At 37.6% G+C, this 26,977-nt stretch overlaps 1 protein-coding gene and 1 pseudogene across 4 annotated transcripts in view; one reads left to right on the top strand and one right to left on the bottom strand.

Moving 5' to 3' along the window:
* Window positions 1-26,977, top strand: part of LINGO2 (leucine rich repeat and Ig domain containing 2) — a 1,356,204-nt gene that overhangs the window by 1,084,409 nt on the left and 244,818 nt on the right. The gene's annotated exons all lie outside the window — the stretch shown is intronic.
* LOC145516084 (uncharacterized) overlaps window positions 1-26,977 on the bottom strand; it is a 93,930-nt pseudogene that overhangs the window by 31,616 nt on the left and 35,337 nt on the right.

Genomic DNA, 26,977 nt, shown 5'->3' on the forward strand with positions numbered 1-26,977 from the left:
CAATGAATATTCAGGATTGATTTCCTTCAGGATTGACTGGTTTGATCTACTTGCAGTCCAAGGGACTCTCAGGAGTCTTCTCCAACACCACAGTTCAAAAGCATCAATTCTGTGGCGCTCAGCCTTCTTTATGGTACAACTCTCACATCCACACATTCACACATAGCTTTGACTGTACGGATCTTTGTCGGCAAAGAAATGTCTCTGCTTTTTAATACACTGTTTAGGTTTGTCATAGCTTTTCTTCCAAGGAGCAAGCATGTTTTAATTTCATGGCTGCAGTCACCATCTGCATTGATTTTGGAGCCCAAGAAAATAAAGTCTGTCACTGTTTCCATTGTTTCCACATCAATTTGCCATGAAGTGATGGGACCAGATGCCGTGATACTGAAAGGTTGAGAAGTCATTTGAGTCCAACTCAAACCTAGACACAAGCACTACCGTTTTGCTTAAGATAACCTAGAGGAAAAGTTATCTATCTTAGTCACTGTTTTGCAGTTTAAAACCCTTATTGACAGTAACTACAATAGCTTAGACATTTATTGCATCATATGTCCCATAATAGCTCCGTGTTACTTGTGAAAGAATATTTTTCTTTTGGAGAGAGTGTTTTGATGTGATTGTTGTTTGCTTATTTTATAATTAGATTCCATTTTACACAGGAAGTCTTTTTCCCTAACTTCGATTCACCTGATACTTAAAATTGAATTTCAACTCACACAAAATAACCATGAAGGTCTTTGCCTGGTTATCATTTTGTCTGTCCTTCTGGAAGTCATAACTATGTAATTACTACTGTTATTATTATCATTAATGTAATGTAATGTCAGTTTGAGAATAGGAAATTTACTAGACATTGGTTAATTCAGATTAGCAGAGACAGATATTGACAGGGAGAGAGACATTCTTTTGAACTGTGAGAATCAAACTGAATTACCTCAAAAGGAACAAAGGTAGCACACCATCTTCCAAAGTACTGAACATATTGACAAAAATAACCTTTAGATTTATTGACTAACATGCCTTCATTACAAAGCATTCATTAATCACCTATTATGTTCCAGGCTAAGTAGGCATGGGAATAAATATATGTAACAGTCTTGGAGGGATGTTGGATAAATAACTAGGAGTTTGCAGTGTTATGTAATATGAGATATGGTATGTGTACACACAGGGGTAGTGTTCTAACAAAATTGAGCTTCACAGAGAGGCAAGATTATATATGGGGACTATTTTTTTTAAACTGTACATGGAAAAGAAATTATCTAGTATATCTTAATAATATTCTGAGGAAATCTTTTAATAAAATTTTTAAATATGACAAAGAAAATTGCAAAACTTTCATATTTTTTGACCGAAGCTGAGCCACTTGTCAGGAAATCATTAAAGAGACAGCATTAGACATGACATTTAAGGTCCATTTTGATCTGAGATCCTATGAAATGATGAGATTATATCTGACATAATGACAAACTGGCCCTAAATTTACTAAGCTGCACCAAACAATAGGGTCATTATTTTTGTGAGCTCCTATCTTCCAAGAGTATAAAATGACAGTTTGGTAAAACTTGACAGTTTTTATAAAAAAAAAAAAAGCATAATGAAAAAAATGATTATTTTTATTGGTGATTAAGACCTCTTAGCAGCTGGAAGTTTTTCAAAACATTTTCAGTTTAAAAACACAATTGATATACTTAAAAAAAAAAGGAAGAAATGGTAAATTGGGTTGAAAATAGGAATACTTTCTCCATTTTTACATGGGTACTCATTTACATAGTAAAAATTTTGAAAAGCACAAATATATGGCTAGTGAAAAGTAAATTCACTTCTGTCTCCATTGCTACTCTTGCATAGAAAGAAACTGCTGTAACCAATTTCTTGTATATCATCCAAATATAGTTTATGCGTATCTAACCATGTGGCGTAAGGATATACATGCACATTTATATCTAATACAAGTGGTAAAATACTATATACATCTTTCTGTAACATACATTCAAAAATCTTTTAATATTTTGTATATATAGGATTCAGTTTTTTTTTTAATTTGAAGTATAGTTGATTAACAGTGCTGTGTTAGTTTCAGTTGTACAAAATTGATTCAGTTATACATATACATGAATCTATTCTTTTTCAAAAATTTTTCCCAGTTAGGTTGTTACATAATATTGAGCAGACTTCCCCTGTGCTATGCAGCAGGTCTTTGTTGTTTATCTATTTTAAATGTTATCACTGTGTGCATGTCAATCTCAAACTCCCTAACTATCCCTCAGCCCCACCTTCCCCCTTGGTAACCATCAGCTCCTTCTCAAAGTCTGTGAGTCTGTTTCCGTTTTGTAAATAAGTGCATTTGTGTCATTTTTAGACACTGCATATATGCAACTGTTGTTGTTGTTGTTTAGTTGCTAAGTGACATCTGACTCTTTATGATCCCATGGACTGTAGCCCGCCAGGCTCCTCTGACCATGGGATTTCCCAGGCCAAAATACTGAAGTGGGTTGCCATTTCCTTCTCCAGGGATCTTCCCAACTGAGGGATCGAACCCGTGTCTCCTGCTTAGCAAGAGTATTCTTTACCACTGAGCCACTTGGGAAGCCCCAGGTGTATGACATAAGCAATATCATATGATAGTTCTCATTCTCTGACTTGGTTCATTCAGTATAACAATCTCTAGGTCCATCCATGTAGAACTCACACTTTACTTTAAGCAAAACATACTAATTTACTTTGAGATACCACTATTGATGGATAGTTAGATTTTTCCCATTATTTCTCTGTGTTATTCCTCAAATATAAATCTGTGGGATAAACTCTTAAGAATTAAAATGCTTGAGTGAAAGTCTGTCTACATGTAATTTTGATAGGCATGCCAAATTGCCATCCCAAAATTTTAATCAAATTCCCCTCCCATTTACACGTCTACCAACACTTTTATCATGATAGTATATTGTTTAACTTTTCTCATTTTTCCCCAGTACATTAAGTAAAAACATTGTATCTCACTGTAGATTTACTTTTCATTTCTCTTATAATGAATGAGGGTGATCAATAGCCTATTGTGCTTACTTTTATGACAATTATCTGTTTCTGGAAAATTTGAAAGAGGTGTTTAAGGTAATTAGTCCTTTGTGGACTGAATTCCAAATACACTAAGTCCCCTCCATACTATGTTCCATTCCAAGAGTGCGTTTGTAAGTCCAATAAGTCCAACAAAGTTAGCCTAGGCACCCAACTAACACAATTGGCTATACAGTACTGTACTGTACTATACTGTAATGGGTTTATAATACTTTTAACACCAATAATAATACATAAAAAACACAAAAAAATAAATCATATAATCTTACAATACAGTACCTTGAAAAGTAGAGTAGTACAGTGCAACAGCCAACATTTAGGAGCTGGCATGCATGTTCACATCTTTGACATTTTGCAGCTTGAAGGTTCATATGTAGAAGACTTACTGTGTTTTTTTTCTGGCTTGTCATTTATTTTTTGACAATTTTTATGCCATGCAAATTCCCTTGAATACTTATACATTGAATTTATACATTTTTTTTCCTTTCAATAGTTTCAGTGTTGTATAATACTTAGAAAAACCTTCACAACTCTAAACTAATTATTTGTAAAAAATAGTTTATTCATTTATTTTTGGAGAGGGGAGATATTAGTACCAGTGTTTGAGATCATTTCTGTCTGAAAAAAAGTGAAGTTGCTCAGTCGTGTCTGACTCTTTGCGACCCTATGGACTGTAGCCCGCCAGGCTCCTCCTCTGTTCATGGGATTTTCCAGGCAAGAATACTGGAGTGGATTGCCATTGTCTTCTCCAGGGGATCTTCAGACCCAGGGGTCAAACTCAGATCTCCCATATTGCAGGCAGACTCTTTACCCTCTGAGCCACCATCACAGTAAAATAGTTCTGTTTACTACAATAATTCATATATGCTGGTAAGATTATTTTGCTAGAGAATTATCTATTTCATCCAGACTCTCAGATTTATTTGTCTAGAGTTGATAAAAGTAGTATTTTCAGTGTCTTTCAACATCGTGTCCTTTTGCTATTTTTCTATTATTATTTCTTATATTTCTCATATAATTATACTTATTTTCTATTTTTCTAGAATTAGATTATAATAGTCTACCTATTTTGTTGCTAACGATATTGTTATCCAAAGATATATTTCTCAATTCTTTTTACTAATTTCATAGTATATTAAGATGAACAAAAATAAACAGGGATAGAGAGGACCTAATCATCATGATTATTTAAGGTAATCTAACTGATAGCTGTCAAATGTCATGTATTTTTCTGGAATCTTTGTGATAACTGGTACCCATACATTTGATCTGTAGTGTGTTCAGTATTATTTTCTAAATATTCTGTCATTCATTTACATTTTGCCTCAAAAGTTACACAAGACGGTATGTTTTTTCTCTTTATTTCCTGAAAGTAAATATTTGTGTTTTTGTTTACTTTTCCCTGGTATCAATGATCTCTACTTTTTTTTATTTCAGTCCATTTTCTCTGTCAAGGATAAAAGAGGAATATATAGTATTTTAAGGATAAAGAATAATTCTGCTATAAATGTGTTTCAGTTGATTACTTCATATACTTCTATACTTTGCTTTATGAACATAAATGTTATATTATTTGGTGCATAGATATGAGCAGTTGTTAGATTTCTGAGGATTCTACCCTCATCATGGTTTCACTTTTGTTTGAGTTTTTTGCCTTGAATTAAACATTGTTAAAGGTTCACTGTAGCTGTTTGTATTGGCAGGTATGTTTTACCCTTTCTTTTCATTACTTAATTTCGGTGTCACTTTGTTTTACATATATTTTTCAGGTACATTTAGTTGAAGTTTACTTTTTCATGAATTTGGGAGATTTTCCTCCTAACTAGTGAGTTTAGCCACTTTGTATTACATTAGGTCTTAATTCTGTTCTTAAGAGACAATTATGATTAAAACATTGAGAGAATACATTCTGGAGTAGGACTCGTCTTCAGATCCCAGTTCAACAATCAATTAACTGTAGAGACATTAGCAAATTTATTTTATCTCTCTCGCCTCAATTCTTTCATCTATAAAATGGTGATATTACTGGCATCTTTCTTAGGATTTTGTGAGAATTAATTAGGTTAATATTTGTAAAGAATTTAGATACATACTTGGCACATAGTGTTGGCTACTATTACTATATTTTAAGTCAAATTTCATAGTCTATATTCCATCTCTTTTGTTATTATGTCTTCTGATAAAATAGAAAGTGTGGGAGATTGTCTTATCTAACAATGGCCACAACAATATCTTTCATTCCATATGGTCTTCTTACAACTAGACTTTGACAAACCCATTTTGGGAAGATGGAGTACCTACATGTCTACTTCCTTTAAGCCTGGAGTGGGCTTTGTTTACCTTGATCAATAAATTAATGTAAAAAAGATGCTATTCACTCTAGCCCTTCATTCTTCAAACTCCAGCTTCCATATGATAGGAATAACATAAGGGACTTTGAACAGAACTGCTGGCGAGTCATTTCCAAGTACCCCACCCACAGAACAGAAATGGTAAAATGACTGTTACTGTTGTAAGCCAATGAATTTCAAAATGATTTGTTATACAGCAATAACTTACCAGAACAAATGGTTTGTATTTTAGTTCTAATGGTTACATTTAGAACAATAATTTTAATTTTATATTTCCTAAAACAGTATCTATTGGCCCTTTATGAATCTTGATGTAATTAATATATTTCCACTTTCTCCCTTCCTTCATTGTCCAATTATAGAATATATGTTTACTTAGTGCTTACTTTATAAAGTTCAAATTCTTTACATTTTTCTCTTCTGATATTTCCTTGAATATCTCTTAACCCTATTATACCACAAAGTGTGGTACCACTTTGTGAGGTGTGCTTGTGGGGTATTAAACTGCCTTTACTTGCTAAATCATGGTTCTTTAACAACCTGCTCATTATATATATATGTCTCATTAATAAACTACTTCATTGCTGAAAAGTAGAGATCATGTAAGTAAAATGTTTTTCAAAAAAATTTTCCTATCAATAGCAGTGAACATTAAAGACAGCATTGTCTACTTAAAATACATTTTGAGTGTCTAATCATTCAAATAAATTTATCTTTTGTCTCTATATATTTTTAATATTTAAGAAATCTTAGGAGATATTAATTCATTTTTCATACATTTCAAGTAACTTAGCTAAGAAAATTGAATAGTGACACGGTAAGTTTGAACTAGAAATTTCTAATTAATCATATTTTGCATTAAAATAGCATAGTAAATGGAAGATACCCTTGATATCTGTAAATCTAGCTGTTATATTAAAAATGAATGAGACTATTCTGAGAAAAAGCAATGGGGTAGAAACCATATTTATAATAATATTGTTAGTCATAGCATAAAAAATTTCACAAACCATTTGAACTTCCAGCATAAATTTTTGAGAGTATCAGGGTAATCTATCTTTGCATCTCGATTCCTCTAGGAATAAATTAAATTCCTACTAAGTCAGTAATCATCAAATGTGAACAATTCAGCAGCATATATTATGACAACTAGTTAGATTCTTTTCTGTCTCCTAATTATCTCTTGCCCTTAATGTATTTAGTATGTGGCTCAATGGGTACAGTTGAAATTGTTTTTTTTTTTTTTAATACCACATGGGAAGGAAGCAACAGCTTCAAAGACAAAACTGTATAATAGAAAAGCACATTTTCAAAATGATACAACCAAGAGAATATATAAAATATTGTTTCATATGCATTGTGTCAAAAGATAACCCAGTTTGGCCACTCCTTTTAAACTGATTAATCAGAAATAAAACCAGTAATATGCATAAACATTAAGTGTTTTAAAATTTTTTGACCCATAGATTCTTGCAATGGTAGCATTTAATAGTATTTATGTAGAAACAGATTGACTTTAGTTTCTCATCTATACGTAGAAGAGACAGGTCACCATAAGCCAGTTCAAGAATTATGGCATACCATATCAGAGACGAAAAACAGAGGGTGGGCAGGAGACTCCAAGGAAACAGGCAGGAACCATGACCACTGATAAGCGAGGAGTCATGTAGGCAAATATCTGCAAAGGAGAGGTCCCAGTGATTTGGAATTTATTCTGAAGAAGGTTGTTTATGCTCAAGACTTATTAAGTAACTATTTCAATGTACATTTGCTGAGTTCCTACTTTATATACTTGGGAAATATGAAAAAATTCTAAAATATTAGCTCTATTTATATATATGTATATGTATTGTGTATATATGTGCAATATACACATCTGTGTATATATGTATACACAGCATATATATATATGAGTATGTGCATTCAGCCACTCCAGTGGTATCTGACTCTTTGTGACACTGTGGACTGTAGCCCACCAGGCTTCTCTGTCCATGGGATTCTCCAGGGAAGAATATTGAATGGATTGTGATGCCCTCCTCCAGGGGATCTTCCTGATCCAGGGATTAAACCTGCATCTCCTGCATTGGCAGGCAGATCCTTTACCCACTAAGCCACCTGGGAAGCCCCATATAGGAATATACATATAAACATATACAGGGCTTCCCAGGTGGCATTAGTAGTAAAGAACCCACCTGCCAATGCAGGAGATGTAAGAGACACTGGTTCAATCCCTGGGTTGGAAAGATGCCCTGGAGGAGAGCATGGCAACCCAACTCCAGTATTCTTGCCTGGAGAATCCCATGGACAGAGGAGCCTGGAGGGCTACAGTTCATGGGGTTGCACAGAGTCAGACACGACTGAAGTGACTTAGCAAGCACACATACACATATATACAAATACACATCCATTTGAGAGATAACTTCTACATTCCAAACTTGAACAATTGGAAAATGGTGGTGCTGTTTATTATGATGAGGAAGAATGAGGCAGAGGCAATAGGAGTTTAGGTTTGATCACATTAAAACTGAGATTCTTTTTAGATATATTCAGATATCAAGTAGGCAGTCAGATATACAAATCTAGTAGTCAGTGGAGAGTCCAAGGATACATATGAAAATTTGAGAGTCATCAGATGGTATATAAAGCCCAAAGAGTAGAGGAGATAGCTGGATAGAAAACAGAAGGTGCCCTAGGACATGCACTTGAACAGTACTTAGTGGTCAGGTAGGGGATGAAGACCCAGAACATTAATTTAAAAGTAGCTAGTGAATTAGAGGAAAATCAAGTCATTGTAATTTTATGAAAGTCAGAAGACAATACTGTTTCACAAAAGAGGTAATAGTTAAATCTTTCAATGCTGCTGAGAGGTCAAGAAAGATGAAGATATAGATGTTACCATTGGATTCATCATATAGATTATTAGTGAGATTTGTGCATTCCATATTGTTTTCCTAAGGTCATATCATGTTTCTGCCATTGAGCATGTATATAATAAATGCTCATTAAATATTTGTGGAGGGGAAGGAAAGAAAAAGAAAGACATGGAGAGAGGCAGAGAAAGAAGGAGGAAAGAGGGATGGAAAACAGATGCATAGAACAATTTTATGGACTCTGAGGGAGAAGGTGAGGGTGGGACGTTCTGGGAGAATAGCATTGAAACATGTATATTATCATATGTGAAACAGAACACCATTTCATGTTCGATGCATGAGACAAGGGCTCAGGGCCGGGGCAATGGGATGACCCAGAGGGATGGGATGGGGAGGGAGATGGGTGGGGGGTCCAGGAAGGGGAACACATGTAAACCCATGGCTGATTCATGTCAATGTATGGCAAAAACTATTACAATATTGTAAAGTAATTAGCCCCCAACTAAAATAAATAAATTTATAAAAAAAAAAAAAGAAGGAGGAAAGATAGAGAAAAATAAGGAAGGAATGGCTAGATAAATAATCTGAAAATGATAAATTATATTTTTCTTGCCTAGGCAAAAACTGATAGTTGATTTTGTGAGATGTTGGTTGGGGAATGAAATCATAGGTAGCAGGCATGGGGTGAGGTCACTTAGCAGCAGGTGTAAGGAATCCTAGTTTAGCAACAGATCAGTACTTTTGCTTTATGAACTATATTATAAGTGTAAGTTTATATAGCTTTCCTATAAATAGTCAGACATTTCGGAAAAAGTGGAAGTCTGCACACTTGATTTTAGAACACCTCCTTCCTTTACCATAATGCTCAGGAGTTATTTCATTCATTTATCTATTTTTACACAGAGATGTCTCCTTGGCAGACAGCCCAGCCTTGCATCCCTACAGCAAGTTTAGCCATGGACCTTTCTCATATGTTCTCTTAACCTTTGTTCAGGGGGCTGTGATTGGAGACTGGCCATTTATTTTAAAGAAATTAAGAAAGAAACAAAGATTGAACAGCTACTTTGATGCTTAAGACAGGCTGCCTTCAGATGCTAGTTGGCACCTGGCTGGCAAAGAGCAAGATATTTCAGTCCATCTTTTTATGCAACTGCAGATTATTTGGTCAATGCAGAGCTAAACAGCAAGAGCAGATATCTGTTTGGTACTTTAGTTATTAAATTCTCACAGTTTTTAGTATCATTCTATAACTATTTGGATACTTCTTTAGCACAAGTGTGTGTTATCAGTTAAGTTGTCCTTATTTGGTTTGCCCTTCCCCAACTCCTTGTGATGAATGGCTTCCCTTCACCTGCAGATTGAATTAATAGAAAAACTGCAAATACCAGCAACTTTGATTTCCTTCACTCAGTTCTTTTTGTTGTGGTGGTTTCTGTTTTTAGCATATTAGGGAGGTTGTGAAACCCCATGAGACTCTGCATAAGCTATGGATTTCCTCCTAAGGAAAAGGCATATACATCCTAAATTTTATAGTCTGGGGTGTTTATTAACACTATTTATAGTCAGATCAGCTCATAAATTCTGAAGGTATAGGCAAGATATAACATGGCATCATATTCATTGTGGACTTGGGGAGACAATTGAAAACGTGATTTCCTTGCCCATACTGAATCAGCATTTCTAAGTTTGTTAAAGATGTGGAATGTTTGTAATGGTACAGTCAGAGACCCTGCTTAAGGGGTCCATGGACAGTAGACTAAGAGAGCTTTGGTTCACAGCACCCTCTCTGAGCAGGCCTTGCTTAATAATAGAAAATACTGTTTCACTTAGTTTCTTTTCCTCATCTCTTCACTCTGTTTTTCCCTCTTGACTACCCACCACCCTTCTTACACACACCATGTGAGTTCATACACACCACACAACAAGAGTGGCTGACTTGATCACAACACCTTTTAAGCTTTCTGTTCTCCATGGAATGTTAGGTACTTGTTGCGGCATTAAAACTTAATCATCTCTTAACTTGTGCTTCTTTCACTCCTAATTAACATTAGAAAAATGACTGGTGCTCTGGTTATCTTTCACTTTGTGTGGCTTAGGAAGATACATAAGAGTAATCTCAGGAAATTTGTTCTGAACCTGCAGGACAGCCTACAGCTAATACAAAAATTGGCCTCAGAATGTGAACTTTTTAGGACAAAGCCTCTAATCTTTGCTATGATTCTCTGTTTAACTGATACAAACCTTCAGACCCATTTTTTAAAATCTTTTCCTAGTTCCCTTTCCCAATCTTAAACAATTTCTTAAGACATATTTTTTTTTCCTTATAAGCAACTAAAGATAGATTGTGTTCCAAAAATCAGTTTGAAAGTCCTTTGTTTTAAGCTTGGCACATATTTTTGTCATGGTAAGCATACCTAAATGAAAGTGGCACCTTTCCAGCCTAGAAGATCCCTTTGACATTATTTCTGAATTCTAGGAATAGAGAATCATATGCTATTGATATGGTGACTGTTGCTGCATTTTCCTTGGCTTCTCTCCCCTCTTCCAGACATTATTCTTAGAAACCATCAGAATGTCTAGGAAATTCCTGTCATCTTAACACTGGTAGGAAAAAAAAAATCACTCCTCCCAAGTTTCGGTTATAGAGAAGAAGACGATAGTATATTTTGCTTTCCTGGAGCAGAGTTTTTCCCAGGCAGGTTTATAGGAAACATGGTAGCCTCAAATCTCTTGCCTCTGGCCCCATCACCCCTCACACTTCAGTGCTTCTCCTCTAGGAGCTGGTTGTGAGAGAGTGTGGCCACTAACAAAAAGGAGCTGTTTATAAATTTGATGTTGACAAGTCAGGAAATGATGCTCCTGAGAGAAGGAACAATTTCTCTTTTAAAAGACATGCTGTATGTCATTTGTTATTAGGAGGAATTATCTGAACAATGAAAGAAACGGGTAGTTAAATATAATGTCCACTCACACACAAAGAGAAGCTCTGTGTGACCAAGTAAAAATCAGCAAAGAGTTAACCTAGCTCATTAGAAAAGCCCTTCAGCCATTCATTTCCACACAAAAGTTTCAAGCTCTCAGCAGGAGAAGAAATGATTTGACCTGATATTGGGCCAAGTAGAAACATTTAAAGTCAATAGCAAATAGCAGAGAAAAATTAAAAAGGATTAATGAACCCATTTTAAAGAGCAACTAATTACAAGCTTGGCTAGCTGAGACTGGAAGCTATGAAACTGTCTTAGGTGACTAGTACAAGGGAAAAGATAAGGAAGCAACTCATAGTTTAGAATTATAAGGCAATTACTGAATACTTTGGAGAAGGAAATGGCAACCCACTCCAGTATTCTTGCTTGGAGAATTCCACGGACGGAGGAGCCGGTGGACTACAGTCCATGGGATGGCAAAGAGTCAGACACGGCTGAGTGACTAACACACACACTGAATACTTATAGGTCTTGAGGCCTTAGTATATTTTTTACTAGTTTTAGCATAAAATTAAATCAGAATTTTATACTATGGAAAAGCCTTGAAGATAGTGCTATCACGTGTGTTAAGGAGTAATCAGTTATGCACTATTGTGTAAATTAGTAAGTATGCATGTATTTGCGTAACACAAAAAATGAATAAATCCTTTTCTCTCTCTTTAATTTTAAAACAGTTACACCCACCTCAGATCTTTACCATGAACTCTAGGATAAAGTAAGCATCGCAGACCTAAAATGTCAGAAACTGATCTCCTGATCTTCACCACCTCCCCTTCAATTTATTCTTCCTCCACTCTTTCCCTTCTTGGTTAATGACAGTCCTCCCCATCTAATAGTGCAAGCCCAAAACTTTGGAGTCATCTCTGAATTCTGTTTATCTTCTCTCTTTATCCATCAGGAGTTCCTGATAGAAGATAAATAGACACTAAAACACTAGCTCTGTTTGTTATATCTTGTTATAGGCTTTGCAGATGGTACAGTAGTAAAGAATCCACCTACCAATGCGGGAGATGCAAGAGACGTGGGTTTGATCCCGATCCCTGGTTGGGAAAATCCCCTGGAGGAGGAAATGGCAACCCATGCCGCTATTCTTGCCTGGAAAATTCCATGGACAGAGGAGCTTGGCAGGCTACAATCCATGAGGTTGCAAAGAGTCAGACACAACTAAGAACAAGCACTGCACTGCACTACACTGCAATGCAAAGAATCTAACATCTAGCAAGTCCCAAAGAATCTAATATTTGTGATGTTCTGTTCTCTGATTTTATCAAATCCACCAAGATAAGGTCATTTTGTGATCAAAACTCAGGCTTTCTAAGGCAGATAGCTTTTTATTCCCATTATAGCACAAAATATAATCTTAGAAACAATTCTTAAGTTGTTTCTCAGACTATAAGATATAAAAGTCTAGATTCCTCACCAGTCCTTAGAATAACCGATCCAGAGCAATGTCAACAAAACTGTTTTGTAAAAGTCTCCCAGGTAATTCAAAAATCCCATGGACAGAGGAGCCTGGGGGAGCTACAGTTCAAAGGGTCTCAAAGAGTCAGACATGACTGAGTAAGCATGCACACACAGGGAATTCTAATGGGCAATAAAGTCATAGGCATGCTTGTAGCCATCAAAGCTTCAGATTAAGAAAAAAAAAATCTGTAAATGGAAAGAAAAGCTAGGGATTATATTATGACAGTCCAACTTCCAGGACTGTATCCCAGTTTTCGAATGCATGCTAACAGTGAGGAGTGGGAGTGAAGACTGTTGGACATATACGTTTGGGCAAGAATTGGTTAAATCCCATTACTGTAGGCCTTCACAGAGCCATCTATGACTTGTTACTGATTGCCATATATTTATGAAGGGAATAAAATAGGTAATATTTTCTACACTTACTTTTTTTTTATCATTATACCTGTTAATCAAAGAAAATTATGCGGAATGAGTATTCTGGGAAACACATCTGATTAACACTGGCATAGTGTTATGGTATCTATAAGACAGAATTTGGTACAATTGTAAAGGCAAGTAAGAATGGTTTAGGTGTTTTGCATTGTGTATAATACTGAAAAAATTAAAATTTATGGGGCAAGACTATGGCTCACCCTTTGTCATTCAATCACTGGTGATTTTTTTTTTAATTTATTTACCTTAAAAAAGCAGTCCAGAAGAGGGCACTGCTTGGATCAAAGGAATAATTTTCAAAAGATACTGTTTTAGGAAAACTGGTACCACGATGGGTGCTAGTTCAGAGTAGCTGGGCCTTCCTGACAGTTCTCACATCTCCATAAAATCTACCTCTGATCTTGTCTCTCCAGAGTTTTGGGAGAGTTTATTTTTTAACTCCTCCTGTCTATCATCAGCCACCACACTGTTAGTATGCTCTCCAGAGAATGAAGGATTTGTACGTGAATATTTGTCTTGTCTCCTGGGTACGATAAGGCAGCAGATGTTTTCTCATGCTGTGTATAAGAGGCTACATTTATTTTGGGCCTTTTCCATCTTGCTTACTTAGTGAAAGGTTGATGTTAAAGGTCTTTGTTGTTGTTTACTTTCTCCTTTTAAAGAAATATGCATATACTTTCTGAATTGTGTTCCCAGCCAGTCTCTCTCTACCTTTCTCTGTCTCTGTCGGTCTGCTCTTAGCATCTAACCATCTGTCTCTGTCTCTCTGAGTCCTTAATTCAGATACGCCATACTGTCAAGTTCATTTTCAGATGTGAAATTTAAGAATAGTGCAGCCTTAGGCAAACCAGTATAGTGGTAGAAGTTGTAGCAGAAAAATATGGGCTTTAGTGTCAAATTGGATGTGCTTCATTATATTACTGACTGGCTGTGTTACCTCCCTCCAGCAAGTTACTCAAGAGCTATGGGTAGCCTGAAAGAGGGTGGTATCTAAGTTGTGGGAGCATAGAGAGAGGATTATTGAAACAGTGTATATAAAAGTGCCTGGAATTTGCTTTCCCTTCTATCTCCTCTTTTCTCATTAATACTCTTCACATGTGATCTCTCCTCCCTGATAACCCTCCCGGGTTACCCAAAATTTCCCCACATGAGGTCTAGAGAGCACTTCATGGCAGCCCTTACCAATTTTATCCTTTAATCCAAGAACAGGAATCCAGGTAATAAGTTCCTCTAAAGCACCAGCTCCAGAAGATCCATAGTGGCTGCCTAGAGAACTGTATAGAGAACAGTCATAAGGTCCAGTTAGGGCTCTGAGAATAGGAGCATTAAGATTGGTTGGTTATATCTGTCTTTTGCATGAGAAGTTAAGTTGCGACATATGTATTTGCCAGTCCTATTGCGAACCTGTTTCCTTTCTTTTCTTTCCCAATCAGTTTTTATCAAGCTAGCCCCATCTTCTTGGGCTTTTGCTATAGCCTTCTAAATAGCCCAATTTTATATATGTTCATTACCAAAAAGACAACAGTTTTGGCTGATGGTACTCTATATAATCATTGTAGGGACACTTAACATATTCATAGACTAGGTATAAATCAAATAGTGGAATTTCATGCAGTGTTCTTGCAAGTTTTCTCAAGTCACGTTATGCAACTCTCCTCACCTGTTACAAGGTCTTTGCCACAGCTTCTCATCTCTGCCGTTGCTCTGTGAAAGCATAGACACTAAGTATAATAAATAAATGAGTGTGTTCCAATAAAACTTTATTTACAAAAACACACAGTGAACTCAATATCACCCATGAGTCATGGTTGCTAAGCCCTGTGTAAAAGCTACAGTTCTGTGTACACTACTCACCAATGATTCTACACACTGAGACACAAGAATTGGCCCTGCTCTTGGCACCCAACAAATCTGAACAGACCTTATGTTCTGTGACTTGCAATGAGCTATAAGTGGGACTTGGCCCTGGATATTAGTTTCAAATTTTTCACTGAACTTCATTAAACTGCCTATGCTGATGATTCTCAGACTTGAATGTACATCAGAATCATCTAGAGAGCCAGCCCATAAATTACTGGCACTGCCATTAGCATTTCTGTAATAGTCCACTAGGTCTGGAGTATGGCCTGATAATTCACATTTCTAAAAATTTACATTTCTAATATCCATGCAGATGCAAATGGCTTGGAGAATCATACTTTGAGAATGAATAGCCTAAGCTATCCCTTTTGCCCAGAAAATCTAAGGTGCTCAATGATGAGGTAACATTACTCAAGCAGCAGGGGATTTGGTTCATCCTCCAATTCCTGATTGTAGAAAACTTATCGCACAGCATTTCTACTTGATTAACTAATATATGCCTCCTGTTGGCAAGTTACCTGCCTATTGCAGGCATCCCAGAAAATCTAACCTGAGGTCCATGGATGGATATGCTGGTTGGTGGTAAGAACTGTAGCTCAGAGGAGCCCCAGACCAGCAGGCGCCCTTCCTGTGCCTGTTGCCTTCCTGCAGGCCCAGTATCTCTGCTGGCCAGTGGTGACAACTTACCTTAGCCTCCAGAGCAGAGGTTTAGGCAAGTGAGTCTCTCCCTCAATCTGATAAAAATCAAACAGTAGATCTCCTCACCTATTAAGATGATCTTAATTTCCTGTGTGATTTTGTTTCCATGAAAGTACATAGGAGACTGCATCAGCATATACCCTCCAATTTGACCACATTAACTAGACTAGTGAAAATCAATTGCTTATCCATTTCCTATGCAAACAGTACACACCCTGTTTGTGTGTGTGTCTGTATGTGTGTGTTTAATATATGGGATACTCATGGGGTTCTCTTTCTTGGGAGAGGAAAGAATAAAAGTGATATTTATCAAATAAGTGGAATTGGTAGCCATCTTTGTTTCCTCCAAAAAAGCTTTTGCTCACTAGCTATTGCCTGAATCTTGTCTTTGGTGACATGATTTTTGCCTGGAAAAGCAGACTTTTAAGCTGTTATCAATCATTTATACCTGGGGCTTCCCTAGTGGTTCAGATGGTAAAGAATCCACCTACAATGAGTGTTCGATCCCTGGGTTGGGAAGATCCCCTGGAGAAAGGAATGGAAACCCAATCCAGTGTTCTTCCCATAGACAGAGGAGCCTGGCAGGCTGTAGTACATGTGGTCACAAAAGAGTCAGACACAACTTAGTGACTAAACAGTAACAACAACTCCAACCATATAATAGATACTTGGAAATTTAAAATCCACAAAATAGATAGGTTCACACTAGTGTACAGGACAGATGTTCCAGCAAAGTGCTGCAGAGTTCACTGGTGATCTTCCTTATCTCTGAAGATACACCTGGGCACAAAGCCACTGAAATAAAGTTCCCCAGCGAGAATCAGGACATGGGATGGAGGCAGCCCAGTGGCCACTGATAAAACAGATTCTGCCCTGTTTTCCCAGTGCTTTTCCTCCTTTGAAGTGCTGTCTGTGGTTATACAAAAATTATCTGTTTTCGGTTCCCTAATCCACACTGAAGTACCAAAAGAATGCTCCTTGCCCAAGGTCACCTAGTGAGTGGCAGATCAATGACAGGGACAGAAAACAGAGATATGAGGGCTAATGTCGTTATGGACTTTGGATACCGCAATTATCTTAGTTGTACCTAGAGGAAGAAGAAAATAGCTGATTCACTTCAAAGGTTTATTTTAGGAGTTATTTTATTCTTTTTTTTTTTCAAATATAATGTACCAAAGAGTCCTAGCTATGAATGCCTGTCAGATAATTACTCTTAGAAGCCACATATTTTTCTAGTGAGAAAAGTAAGAAAGAGAAAACAGAATGATTAAGACATTGTAAGGTTAGGATTCTGTGTGTTTCTGTAGTGAGTATTTAAGGAAAAATACCATGCATTTGTTATATGATATAAAAGAAAATGAGCTAAAACTGAATACTTCCCCAAACACAGTAGTCTAGCTCTAAGATTCTACCGGCAATGCTATAAATCCTTTCAAGTATCAGTTTCTGATAAAATATGGAAGACCTTTAAATAAGTGGCTCTAACAGACACCAATTTCATGTATTAAAAAAAAAAAAAAATTAACACTGCTCCAAGCTGCTATTCAGTTCATTTCAGTGGGCTTTATTATATCCTCAAAAACTATATTATCCTTTGAATCTCAATTTATCTCCTTTCAAATCTATTTGGCTGATGTTAAAGGTGAAAACTGATATGGCCCAATGGAGCATGGATTCAGAAAACTGAAAATGGAGTATGTATCATTTCCAACTTAAAAAGAAGCTAATAGAAGTCATTTTGCTGTTCTATTCACTTGACTCCTCTTTCCCATTGGAAAGTTTCTTGGATTGAACACCCTCCAGCTATCAATGATAATGTCTATGATATGCATTTGACTAGAATCAATTATATTGTAATAGCTAAAATAAAAACACAAGAATAGAGCTATGAAAAGAGCACTTTTATAGAAGAAAATTCAGTCTAAAGGGAACATAACTTTTAGTGTCAACTCTGACTTGTGAAAATGAAGAGCAAAATGTTCCCTGAACACTGAGAAGATAATTTCCTCTTATCACCAAAGCTTTGTTCCTGTTCCTTCTCTGGTTATCAAATCGTATTTCCGTAATGAATATTAATGCTTGTAGCACTTTAAAACCCAAACACCTGTGGTATCTAAATTAACTGAGATCCTTTATCCATATTTAATATTTTGCAAGTTTTTGCAGAAGCATCTATTGCCATTTTGTTATATATTTTGAATGCATATTTCATTCATGTGACGTGGTTTGCCCTGCAAGTTCAATAAGACTGTAAGCTGTGGTTTCAAGTTTCCTCTCGCTGCATGTAAGAGCCCAGGCATTTTCATACAGTGTATACAGTGTCTTCTCTGAATTGTAATTTAAATTTTATCACAACCCTGCGGGAGCCACTAGTATCTGCAGCTTGATTTCACCCCATGGTTTAATACCCTGAAGTGTCAGGCTGATAGACAGTGCTGTGCCAATCAGTTTCCACCCAGTAAAGCTCAGGGAGTAAGGCAGAGATAAAGTGATGGAAGGTTGATAGTTGGCGATGATTTACAAGTGGGCTTCGTAGCTCTTAGGACTTCAGGATCCACCCAGAGGGCATTAAAAGGAAAATAATCTCTTATTTGCATAGTTTTTGCATGACTTCAAAATAACAGGTGGAGAGTGGGAAGTCTAAAACAGATGCCCTGTGTAAAGAAGACTAAAAAGGCAAAGAGTAAGTAGTTGACTGTACGATAGTGAATTATTGGCAATGTCACCTATAAGAGATAATAGTGCCTGAGTAAGACCTCCAAATTGGGGCTTCCCAGTTGGCTCAGTGGTAAAGAACCTACCTGCCAATGCAGGAGATGCAGGAGATGTAGATTCAATCCCTGGGAAGGAATCCCTGGAAATGGCAACCCACTCCAGTATTCTTGCCTGGGAAACCCCCATAAACAGAGAAGTCTGCAGATATAATCCATAGGGTCACAAAGAGTCGGACACAACTTCGAGACTAAACAACAGGAAAGACCTCCAAATCACCCACTGTTTAGACTAGAGTTTCCTTGTCTATAAAGTGGAGATGCTATAGAAACTGACTTCAAAGTTTTTGTAAGAAAGAGATGAAATGTCAGCAGGGTGCCTGGTTCCTTGGCATTCTGAACCCATTCTCTTTATGTTGCTCCTATTATTTTATTCCCACCACAGGGAATCATAACAGTATTTATTGGACATTGAATATGTTTCAGGCACTGTGCTAAGCTTTACCTTCTTCATCATATGGTATTCATGAAAGAACCCTAGGAGAAGGGTACTTCTTTTATTTCCGCTTTACAGAGGAAGATGCCAATGCTCCAGGAGGTGCATAAAGATCAGTAGTGGACTGGAGATTTGAACGTGTGTCCGTTAATCTAGAAGGGCTTCTCTGGTGGCTTAGCAGTAAAGAATCTGCCTGCAGTGCAGGAGTGGCAGGAGACCTGGATTCAATTCCTGGGTTGGGAAGATCCCCTGGAAAAGGGCATGGCAATCCACTCCAGTGTTCTTCCCTGGAGAACCCATGGACAGAGAAGCCTGGTGGGCTACAATCCATAAGGTTGCAAAGAGTTGGACACAACTGAAGCTAGTTAACATGCAGAACGCATGCCATTGATCAAGAAGTTCCTGAAGCAACTGACTTGGGAAACTAAAAGGCATAAATTCTAATTCCTTTAGGAATATTCAACGTGTCTGGGCTGCAGAATGAAAGTCTTTTAGAACTTTGGCCAGTTTCTATTCACAACCTTTTTGTATGCCACATTTCAGCAAAATAGTCATACTCAAGGTTTTCTGGCCTGTCTCTATTCATATGTATACTCAAATATTCCATCCTTTACCAAAGTTGCCTATAATTTTATCTAAATAAACAGCAAACTAGGAAAATCTTATCCGATGACAACAGAGGGAATCTTTCATGTTGAAATAAGAAACACATTCTATAGCTACATCCCCATCTTTTTACAATGACATTTGCATTTATATAGCCCCTAAATTTTAAGGGATGCCTAAAAGTTGGTAAATGCTATTTCAATCATATCAGAATTCAGGAGGCTTGACAAGTGTATCAGTGTTACGATACTAACTTTACAGGAAGGGTAACCAAGATGAGGTCAGAAGCGTAGATTAAGTCATATTTGTGTAGGAAGTTGTAATGAAAGATTGAAAATATGATTCTTGAGTTTTGAATGATTGAACCACATATAGAAAGCACAGGCTGCTGACACCAAGTTCAGCAATGAAGACTGTGTGAGTTTTTGTTTTCTGTAAAAGCACAGGGAGCTGTGAGAAATTGTCTACATTAAGCCATCCATCAGAGATTATTTATGGTGAGTGGTGTGCTGAGTAGATACTAAATATCCTTGCGCTTTAATTTTCTTTTCTAGAATATAGAAATAATAAAGATATCTGCCTCATTGGTTTGTTATAAGGATTAAGTGAAATAATGCATGTGGAAGTATTTTGTAAACTGAAGTATTACATGTGTCAAGTTTTTATTCATTTCAGACAATTAAAACTTTATTGAGCGTAATCCACTTGGTGATAAAAATCTAAAGACTAAATTGTAGGTTATTTTACTCTCAAGGATATAACCATCTAACAGGATATATATCTTATCTACACAATTAAAATTCAGTGTAAAAACTGCTACTAAACTATACAGACAATGCACACTGGTGTTGTAGAAATAAGGATCACAATTAATTCAGGGCAAAGAGGCCATATTTTAGAGAATTTTCAGGCTAGAGTGATATATTGTGCTTTCTCTGAAAGTTGTGAGGGGAGTGTTTTGGGGTTTTTTGAAATGGGAAAATGCATATTATTTTTTTGTTTGTTTTTAAATTCTTGCAATTTGTGTTGATTTCTGCCATACAACAATGCAAATCAGCCATAATTATACATACATCCCTTCTCGCCCAAATCTCCCTCCTCTCCCCCCACCCCATCCCTCCAAGTCATCACAGGGTGCCAGACTGAGCTCTGTGAAGGGAATTTTTAAGGACGAAAATATTCTAGGTAATAACACTCCAGGTAGAAGGGACTGTATGAGCATCAGTAGAAAAGCATAACAAAGTAGTCTCTGTCAAAAACATATGAGAAGATGAATTCAAAAGATAGGTTGGAAGGATGTGGGTAAAGATTTTTGAATGCAGTGCTTAAGAGTTAGAGTTTTATCTTGAATAACATGAGATGCTGTGGAACTATTTTCCGGAGGGATGTAACATATATCATTTTTGTTTGTTTTTGGAAGAGAGGTAAGAGTGAAGGTGATGTCATCCCTGCCCTTAAGATGTTTCTGTTGGACTAAAGAGGTCATATCAGTGTATACACAGGTATGTCAGTTCCTTAACCTTCACCATTAAGAGCAGAACCTAGGCTGGGACCAGAATTAGAGTGTCATCCAGTATAGCCTAGAGTTGCTGGAGCTAATACAGGTCATCTCTGTGTGTGTTAGTCACTAAGTCGTGTCCGACTATTTGCAACCCCATGGACTGTAGCCCACCAGGCTCCTCTGTCCATGGGATTCTCCGAGCAACAATACTGTAGTGGCTTGCTATTCCCTTCTCCAGGGGATCTTCCTGACCCAGGAATTGAACCTGGGTCTCCTGAATTGCAGGCATGTTCTTTACTGTCTGAGCCACCAGGGAAGCTCACAGGTCAGCTACAAACCAAATATCTTGTGCTGTTTGGGAGGTTCTAGAACAAACATCTTAATAAGAGTGAACTAGATCTAGACGCTTTGTTATCTTGAAGACCAGGTGCAACTGAGTATTGGCCCTAATGACTTACCACATGTGTCCACAAGTGCAATCCTGGGTGGGCGGGGGCACTGAGTCTGTTTCTGGACAAGAATTGCATCTCATAGTCACACCATTCTAGAACAGAGTTCCAAATATTTTGTATGGGCTTTCCAGGTGGTGCTTCGTGGTAAAGAACCCACCTCCCAATGCAGGAGACATAAATAAGAGACACGGGTTTGATCCCTGGGTCAAGAAGATCCCCTGGAGGAGGGCTTGCTAAACCATTCCAGTATTCTTGCCTGGAGAATCTCATAGACAGGAGAGCCTGGCAGGCTATAGTCCTTGGGGTTGCACAGAGTCGGACACAACTAAGACAACTTACTTACATGCATGCATATTTGATATATCACTATATTATGTGAATAAGAACAAAATTCTTCTAACAATGAGACATCACTCATTAGATTACCAGTGTTTCACTGAAGATGATGTATTCAATTGTCTGACTCACAGAGAGGTTAAAACTACAATTCCGAGAACCTCCCTCTCTCATGGTTCCATGTCAGTGTCTGTAAATGAAGGAAATGTAGGAGCATTAGAAGGAAAAAGAGAAAAGGTGGGGGGCAGCCTTCTCTGGACTTGTGGTTAGTCCCCTGAGCAGGTGTAGAGTTGGAAGTGGCTTCCAGGTGTATCTTGAAGATTGTCTGCATGAGGCTGCAGACCAAGATGGTTGCTGGGTCTCCAGAGGTTCTTGGGGTGACCCACAGAGAACCATGGGCTTTGTTGCTGCAAGCCGAAATTCTGGGTGAAGATTGTCCTCAACTTTGCTTTCTGGTAATGCCAGTGATTATGGAAGCCAGCCTCCCTCCCTTTCCCTGTGTTAAAACCTTTTATGTATGGAATACATAAAGTAGACTGAATTTTTCTCAGTAAACACTGATTGATTCAGGTGTGGTCATATACAATACTTACCTGGTAGAAAACAACCTGCCGGTGCGTGTATATATATATATATATATACACACATATATATGAATGATATGTGTATATTTACATGGTACATTTTAAAGCAATGGCAATATTGGTCATACATATTAGAAATCATTTTAAAAGTTCACTAAAATCTATGTAGGTGTATGTATATATGTATGCATGCATGCTAAGTCGCTTCAGTTGTGTCCAACTCTTTGTGACCCTATGGACTGTAGCCCTACAGGCTCCTCTGTCCATGGGGTTCTCCAGGCAAGAATACTGGAGTGGATTGCCATTTCCTCCTCCAGGGGATGTTCCTGGCCCAGAGATCAAACCCATGTCTCTTGTGTCTCCTGTATTGGCAGGCTGATTCTTTACCACTAGAGCCACCTGGGAAGCCCTATGTATGTATATATATATAGAGAGAGATATGCTCTGACCAAGAAATTCTGCTTCTAACAATTTATCCCCAATGATATAATGGAAAAAGTATGCAAAGTTATTTGCCACACATTAGTAAATACTCTCTTTTGGTTCAGTGTTGTGCTAGCCTCTTGGGACAAAGATGAATAAGACTCATTTTCTGTCTTCATATCTCAAACACAATCACATGTAATTCACTGCTCTTCAAGGCTAATCAGCCATACCCACCACTATCAAACCTCAAGTTCCCTTATCCAGTCTTAGACCTCATTCTTCCTCAATCCTCACTCTCTGCCCAGGGTTAGTCACTTCTTTTATTGTCCTCATGTCTTCATCTCTGCTCCCATATCCTTCCTTACCCTGTTCTAACTTCCTGTTATTTCATGTTTGCCCCTTTCCTCTGTCGTCCCCTTTTCCTCTCTCCTTCAATCTTTGCCAGCATCGGGGTCTTTTCCAATGAGTCAGCTCTTTGAATCAGTCAGATGGCCAAAGTATTGAAGTTTCAGCTTCAACATGAGTCCTTCCAATGAACACCCAGGACCGATCTCCTTTAGGATGGACTGGTTGGATCTCCTTGCAGTCCAAGAGACTCGCAAGAGTCTTCTCCAACACCACAGTTCAAAAGCATCAGTTCTTCGGCACTAGCTTTCTTTATAGTCCAACTCTCATGTCCATACATGACTACTGGGAGAACCATAGCTTTGACTAGACAGACCTTTGTTGGCAAAGTAATGTCTCTGCTTTTTAATATGCTATCTAGGTTGGTCATAACTTTTCTTCCAAGGAGTAAGCGTCTTTTAATTTGATGGCTGCAGTCACCATCTGCAGTGATTTTGGAGCCCCCCAAAATAAAATCTGCCACTATTTCCACTGTTTCTCCAACTATTTGCCATGAAGTGATGGGACCGGATGCCTGAGCTTTGTTTTCTGAATGTTGACCTTTAAGCCAACTTTTTCACTCTCCTCTTTCGGTTTCATCAAGAGGCTCTTTAGTTCTTCTTCACTTTCTGCCATAAGGGTGTTGTCATCTGCATATCTGAGGTTATTGATATTTCTCCCACCAATCTTGATTCCAGCTTGTGCTTTATCCAGCCCAGCATTTCTCATGATGTACTCTGCATATAAGTTAAATAAGCAGGGTGACAATATACAGCCTTGATGTACTCCTTTTCCTATTTGGAACCAGTCTGTTGTTCCATGTCCAGTTCTAACTGTTGCTTCTTGATCTGCATACAGATTTCTCAGGAGGCAGGTCAGGTGGTCAGTATTCCCATCTCTTTCAGAATTTTCCATGGTTTATTGTGATCCACACAGTCAAAAGCCTTTGGCATAGTCAATAAAGCAGAAATAGATGTTTTTCTGGAACTCTCTTGCCTTTTCTATGATCCATCAGATGTTGGCAATTTGATCTCTGGTTGCTCTGCCTTTTCTAAAATGAGCTTGGACATCTGGAAGTTCATGGTTCACATATTGTTGAAGCCTGGCTTGGAGAATTTTGAGCATTACTTTGCTAGTGTGTGAGATGAGTGCAATTGTGCAGTAGTTTGAGCATTCTTTGGCATTCTCCATCATAGGGCAGACTGAAAACCACAGTCACAGAAAACTAACCAATCTGATCACATGGACCACAGCCTAGTCTAACTCAGTGAAACTATGAGCCATGCTGTGTAGGGCCACCCAAGATGGACAGGTCATGGTGGAGAGTTCTGACAAAACATGGTCCACTGGAGAAGGGAATGGCAAACCACTTCAGTGTTCTTACCTTGAGAACTCCGTGAACAGTATGAAAAGGCAAAAAGATAGGACAATGAAAGATGAACTTGCAGGTCTTTAGGTGCCCAATATGCTACTGGAGATCAGTGGAGAATTAACTCCAGAAAGAATGAAGTATATGTCAGATCATCTTAATGACCACATTATAACAAAGTCTCAGTGCTTGGTTTTGATGACCATGTTTGAATTTACAAAAATGCCAAATAGTACTAATTTGATTGTCCTGACTAATGAGTAAAGGACAGAAAGTTACTGAATAAGAAAATGAAGCACTTCTGCTGCTGCTGCTAAGTCATTTCAGTCGTGTCCGACTCTGTGTGACCCCATAGATGGCAGCCCACCAGGCTCCACCATCCCTGGGATTCTCCAGGCAAGAATACTGGAGTGGGTTGCCATTTCCTTCTCCAGTGCATGAATGGGAAGAGTGAAAGTGAAGTCGTTCAGTCGTGTCCAACTCTTTTGCGACCCCATCGACTTCAGCCTACCAGACTCCTCCGTCCATGGGATTTTCCAGGCAAGAGTACTGGAGTGGGTTGCCATTGCCTTCTCACTGAGTAAATGTCAAATGATATCACTGCCTCCACAGCAACTAAAGAAATTTAAAGAGAAAAGCAGTCACAGAATTTATTTCTTTATTAATCATACAAGGTTTTATCAAGCACTTACCATGTGTAGGCATCTTACATTGAGGACAGAGTGATTAACAAAATAGACAGAGTCTCTCTCTCTCTCCCCTCCCGTCCCCCCTCCCTCTTTCCCTTCCCCTCAGGGCACTCTCACTGTCTCTTTTTCCCCCTGAGTTGCCATTACATAAGATACAAGAGTACATGCACATCAAAAAGTGAAAGAATCTTCCCTAGCTATGACTTTCATGTTCTAGTTACAAATGGTAGTTGTGCTTTCAAAAAAGCAATATGTATTATACTTATTTGTTAATTCTAATTTTTCAGTCTTATTTGCATTTAATTTTTAAATTTACTTTTCTTTTTGTGGTATAAGAACTTCAAACATTAAAAATTAACACTCTGAGTAAGTAATGGTATAAATTGATGTAATTTAGACTGCATAATATTTTCCTTAAAAAATTCTGAATTTGGAAAATATTGTGTAATGCATCATATATATCCCTCATGTGGCATAATTAAGAATCGGGCATATTCTGTGCTCAGTAAAACCTTTTAGATTTCTAACATTAACAGGGAATGTAGGACAATTTATATATTTCTATTTGGCTTTCCATTTCAGAAGCTACTGTTTGGAGGGCTTCTCATTTGTTTAGCTGTTAATATAGAAGTTTGAATGACAAGACAGAAGGTTGCATTGTCAGAATTCCCAGCTGAAAACACAGAAGGGCGGACCATTATAGACATTACTTTCATGAACTCTCCCTAGGTTTTTCTAGGCCTTGCTGTCTATTTTGCAGGCCCAGGAATCTGATTCGTAAGTGTATAGAAAGTAGGGGTGAGGTGAGTTTGCTTTCTCTCTCTCTCTCTCTCTCTCTCTCTGTCTCTCCTGGGACAGTTGCTCATCATAACACCCCATACTAGATTTATATTCGGAAGTTTGCTTGGGGGCACCTGGGAAACAGATCCAAAAGAGTTGTGTTGTGTTTGTTTGTTTGTTTTTGTTTGTTTACATGATTCAAATATCTAGTAACATCAGGCTTAGGTAGCCTGACACACTCATTTCAGCAATGAACATGCATCTTCTGTCAGACCAGCAAAACTGGAGCCCTGGTAAGGGTGCTTCTTCTAAAAGCAGTTGCAAGGTCACTACTACCCTTTGTCTCTATGACAATCATCTTTCTATCATTGACCAACATACCCTTGACTGATTGGCACATGGTGTCATTAAATACTTCCATCGATTCAATAAGCTCCATTATAGACTACAAGTCATTCTTTGCCAGCTCTTTCACTGAAGCATTAATTTCATAAACATTTATTGAATACCTTTCATGGAGCAGCAACTGAATTTAGGAGTATAATAGATATTGTTCCTACTCTCACAGAGTTTATCATCTATCAGGAGATACAAAAAAGTGTCCAGATGATCACAAGCGTGATGTGTGTTGTGATGGGAGTAGAAGACGCAATGATAGAAGCTAGAAGCACATGATAGACTCGAGTCCGTGTCATCTCCCTATATTAGGTAATGTCTAAACTGAAATATGAAAGATGAGCAATGACTAGTTGGAAGAAGTGCGTATGTTTATATAGAGTGTGTGTGCGAGATAGAGAAAGCAAGAGAGATTTTTGGGAGGAAAATGAAACATCATGAACAAAGTGTCATGAGAAAGTGGGTATTTTATAAACTGAAAGTGAGTATTTTCACATAGCACTGTT

The sequence above is a fragment of the Giraffa tippelskirchi genome, chromosome 1, assembly GCF_054371585.1.
Source record: "Giraffa tippelskirchi isolate mGirTip1 chromosome 1, T2T-mGirTip1v1.2.pri, whole genome shotgun sequence".
Taxonomy (NCBI): Eukaryota; Metazoa; Chordata; class Mammalia; order Artiodactyla; family Giraffidae; genus Giraffa; species Giraffa tippelskirchi.